Source organism: Sceloporus occidentalis, unplaced genomic scaffold, assembly GCF_023333645.1.
Source record: "Sceloporus occidentalis isolate IW3139 unplaced genomic scaffold, rSceOcc1.0.p SCAF_82, whole genome shotgun sequence".
NCBI classification, from domain to species: domain Eukaryota; kingdom Metazoa; phylum Chordata; class Lepidosauria; order Squamata; family Phrynosomatidae; genus Sceloporus; species Sceloporus occidentalis.
This window is the reverse complement of record NW_028317062.1, coordinates 1,977,419-1,982,695: the sequence shown is the minus strand read 5'-3', so window position 1 is coordinate 1,982,695 and position 5,277 is coordinate 1,977,419.

Below are 5,277 nucleotides of genomic sequence, written 5' to 3'. Positions count from 1 at the left end.
TATTATAAATGTGCCAGAAAGCACTTGGTGGATTTATGTGAAACAAAATATACTTTCCTTTTTTTAGTGTTGCAATATTCATTGATTCCTATCTCATACTTACCAGCATCACCCTTAAAGGACGGATAGAGTGTAGTACGTAAAGAGTCCGTTACGATGCAGCTGCATAGCAGCCTGGCTGTATCTGTGAACATGGGAGATGTTAATATTATTGACATTGTACATAGTTTAGACGCTTAAACTAACCAGCAAGCGATAGGAGATGTCCCTAAATAGTAGCGGGCCTTCAAAAAGGATTTATTATGTAAATGAAACCTGCAGTTTGTTAAAACAAGGAACTCAACAATGGAAAGTCCTCTAAACAAAATATTCTCAAGCAAAGACTTATGGAGGGAAACGTGTTGGAGTGTGTATGATAAGCATGACAACAAGTTCTTAATTTTAACATTAAATAGTATTGGGAGTTTCAGGTTATAATATGAAACATACTGCCATGTAATATATATATATATATATATATATATATATATTTATAAGATACACTTGCCTGCAGAAGTAAACCAGGGCTTACATACATATATGTTGTGTTAATAGATTTTAACATACTACTTGGCAGTTTTGGAGACCTTTCATCCTGCCTGGCTCTTGGTTTCATTATGTTGTGGGCATTTCTCTCAAACTATTGTGTGTTAAAAATGTTAACATATACACAAGTTTTTTTTTTAAGTGACAGGAGTGGTTAAATTAACCAAATAGTACAAACCTGCATATTTTTTGTGTGTGTGTTATTGTTGTCCGCCAGAGACCCCACAGCCTTTAGAAGCCTTGGATCTTAACAGGCCTGGATTGATCGTGGGGAGACTGGTGCCTCCTACACACTTTTATTGTTGCTCCTATCCTTTAGCGTGTGGCTGGCCTATGCTTCACAAGTGTGAGACCTCTAAAAAAAAAAAAAGATGGTGAATCCAAGGTATATGGTATATAAAAATACAATACAGACGTTAATGCACGGAAGACTTTGTAAATAGTCCCTGAAAAACTTCAGGAAGTGTGTGTATTAGAGGGATTTTTTGGTGTGACTTTAATTAATTATTAATACCTAGCCCTCCATGGTCTACTCCTTTTGTAAAAAGAAAGGCACACTAGTATAGAATAGTAGTATAGTAGGTTGAAAAAACTTCAAGAACATCAAGTTCAACCTTTCACACATACCCACTTTTAAAGTTCTAAAGTTGTGTTCAGTAAGCAGGAGTGCAGACTACATAATGTCTCTGTCTGTGAGATGATGGGTGTCCTCAAGCTCCTTTAACACACTAACATACACACACATACTAACACACACACCTCTACCTTTGTTGGCTGAGGAAGTCTAGTGGCATACTTACACACAGTAACATACACACATACCTCTACCTTTGTTGGCTGAAGAGTGGGAAGGCCAACTTGTGGTCCTCACGAACTGCCTGGATCTGAGCACTGTGAAATTACCGTATTTGCTCGATTATAAGACGAGGGTTTTTTCAGAGCAAATGCTCTGAAAAATACCCCTCGTCTTCTAATCGGGGTCGTCTTCTAATCAGACCTCAAATAGAGGTCTGATTATGAGACTAAGATCCAGATCCCCCGCACCGCTGCATGGGACCTGGATCCTCCTGTCGTCCCCCCCACTTAGCACCCCCCCACACACACTTACCGGTGCTTCCTGCTGTATTGCCGGGGCAGCGGGTTGACGTCTACGCGATCCGCGTAGACAACATCCGCTGCAGCCGGAAGGAGGTGTGGCTAGCAGCGGGGGTTGTCTGCGTCCGTCGTGCATACCTTACCCGACTGTCAGAGATCAGAGTTCCCCGCACCGGTGCCGCACCGGTGCAGGGAACTCTGATCTCTGACAGCCGGGGAAGGTATGCGCGACGGACGCAGACAAACCCCCGCTGCCAACTCCACCTCCTTCCGACTGCAGCGGAAGGAGACGTCAACCCGCTGCCCCGGCAATACAGCAGGAAATTGGAAGCACCGGTAAGTGTGTGTGTGCATGTGTGTGCGTGTGTGTTAAATGGGGCATAGGGCATTTCTGGAATGCCTTATACCTCTATATGCCACTCTGGCACTTAGGGGGTTAAAAGGCATATTTATGGGGCAGAGTGGCATATAGGGAGGTATAGGAGGCAGAGTGGCGTTAAGGGGGCATTTAATAGAGCACTCGGCCTCCTGAAATGCCTTATACCTCCCTATATGCCACTCTTCCCCATAATATGCCTTTTAACCCCCTAAATGCCAGAGTGGCATATAGAAGTATAAGGCATTTCTGGAGGCAGAGTGCTCTATACAATGCCTTTAAACTCCCTTAATGCCACTCTGCCTCCTGGAATACCTTATACCTCCCTATATGCCACTCTGCCCCATAATATGCATTTTAACCCCCTAAATGCCAGAATGGGATATAGGGGTATAAGGCATTTCTGGAGGCAGAGTGGCACATAGGGGTCAAAAGGCATACCATGGGGCACAGTGGCATATAGAGGGTTAAAAGGCATATCATGGGCCGCGGTGCCATATTGGTGTGGCAAGCCTGGGGGCAGATGTGCATAACTGGGGGACAGGTTGGAAAATACAAGGAAATAAAAACAAAAAAAATATTTTTCTCAATCATAGCTTTTATTTAAAAAAATAGTTTACATGAATTAACATTTACTGGTAAAACTTTTTTCCTTTAGGGTCGTCTTATATTCAGGCTTTTTCTTTTTTTCCTAAGTTAATATTCAGATTTTGGGGGGTCGTCTTATAATCGAGCAAATACGGTATATCATATTCCGGCACTCAGACACAGTGTGCTGGGACTGAAGGACCAAGGCGTAACTGTATACCTAACCCGTAGGTAAGGCTCTTCACAGTGCTGGTGTTGGGGCCCCCGCAATGTGGGGGCTGCAGGGGCCTCCATTATTGCAGTGGGAGTGCCATTGGCAGCAGTGTCTATTCACTTCAGGCTCTCCAACTTAATTGTAAATATGCCTTTATAAAAAGGGTTAGAGGTCCTAATATACTTCCCAAGCTTTCTGTTTTCAGGCAATATCCTTGGGAGCTGCCCAAATTATTCTGCTTTTGTTGGCAGTGGGGTGCATGGGATTGTTGGGGAGATCATCTGATCTTCCCTAAGCGCACAGGTATGGTTACAGCAAAGACCTTCATAGGAGCCCCCACTTTGTTTCCAGAGGACACTGGGCTGCTATTCAGGTAAGCTTCATACCTGTCCACTCTTGGGTCCACTGATTTGGGCAACTGAAATGTTTGGGGCAGAGTTGAAAAAAAATTGAAACTCCATTAAGTCACATGGCAACATGCCCTCATGCTATGAAAATAAGTGTCCACTTTGTCCTTGGCAGGGAGACGAGATCCTAGTTATAACTTCTCAGCACATAAATCAGTTTTTTTAACAAGAAAGAGGAAGTTTGTTGTAGATTTATATATCACTGACATTTAAACTTTTCTCTAGAGATCATGACCAAATTAATGTAGAGATAGTTCAAAGGGCATTCATGCTACAAGGGCAGACTTCAAAGGGTGGAAAGAATAGCGAGAAATGTAAACTTTTGAGTGAAACACATGGGATTCTGAAACAAAATGCAGATATGAAGCTTCGACCTGGAAAATGTCTTTGGTGTCCATGGTGATTACTTCATAATTAGAACTTTGCCCCTTAATTGATCATTATTAATATTGCCTAATGTTATTAGGTGGCTATAAGGAGTTTCAATATTTTAACTTATTCCATTGTGTATGAATTGTCAATATATTCAAGTACCTGTGTGTGGTGGGCTAAGTAAATGTACAATTACCAATTTCACAATTTCTTTTGAGATCACCTTGCCTGAAAAAGTAGATTTTCCTGAAATGTAATATTGTAAATTTATTTTAGCGCTGTCATCACATATGACCTGGATCAGTCCATTTGGCCAACTTAGGATAAAATTCAACATTGACTTTTTATGTTATTTAATAATGTTCTTGTTAAAAGTTCAGTATGTTCTGATGTTTATTTATTTATTTTACTTTTTCTCAGGCTTTGGGTGTGCCACATGTTTGCAGAAACAAAAATGTGACTGTTTTGGTAACAAACTAGAGTCGTTTTCCCTGTTCTATGTTCTGTATTCTTGTCATTACGAAGCCACAGCGTTAAATTCTTCATACTCTCTGTTGCTGGCTACAGAGTATTATAAAAATTCTTAAATTAAATCTGTAATATATGAGAATATATTTTTTTAGTATGCAATGCATTAAAAAATACATTAAACCTATATTATTAAATATTAGGCTGGACCAGGTTTTAATTGCATTTAATGACAACTAATCAATCATTGGATCTTACTAATACATTCTCTAAGTTGCAATCCAAACTTTTTTCCCATACCCTTTTTTGTTAACATCATAAAAATAACCAATATTAGTGATTATTCTTTTGTTCTCTGCTGGTCTGGTTTCCCAACAAAAATGTAAAATTGAAAACAGCATTCCCGGTAAGAGCCGTTGGTTCCAAAATGTAAAATAGAGATACTACTAGAGGATAAAACGTAGCTGTAGGCTTTGGCATCATTAAATATATTCAAAACAGCTTGGATTTGTTTGTAAAAAATAGCAATTTAAAAAAAACAACTGGATTGTAGCATGGAAGCTCCTCCATGTTACTATAAAAATGTGTATATTAGATAACTATAGAATGTGTATTATAACATTTTTGCTCATCCGGCAATGTTAATGCTAATTAAAAAGTGGAATGTTTCTACTTAAAGGCATTTTGCAAGAGTTCTGCATATCATTTAGGTTTTAATAGGCAAAAGGGCCTTGCAGATTCAGTAAAAAATGACATAAAATGAAGGCTCAGCCCACTTTGATTCTCATTGCTAAAATGTCTAAGATGTAAAACCAGATATTGGAGTAAAGTACACATCAATAAACACACAACACAAGGACCCTCCCCCAAAGAAGTCACTAACTAATGGAACATGTAGCTGTGTGTTAATATTTGGTGTTAGCATGTGTGTGTGTGTGTGTGTGTGTGTCAGTGCATGACATTCAAGTGAGTGCATGTTAGAGCAACTAAGGACACCAATCTATGGGGGGAGATATATTTCTCTGCCCCCTTCCAGCTTCATAGAACTGTGCAGAGACCCCTGGATGCTCCTGGAGGCTGCCCATAATAGCGATTTAATTTCATTCGTGGAGGGTAGCAACAAGCACGCAATTAAGTTCAAAAGCAGCTAGGTAAAGGTATACAAATGTAAG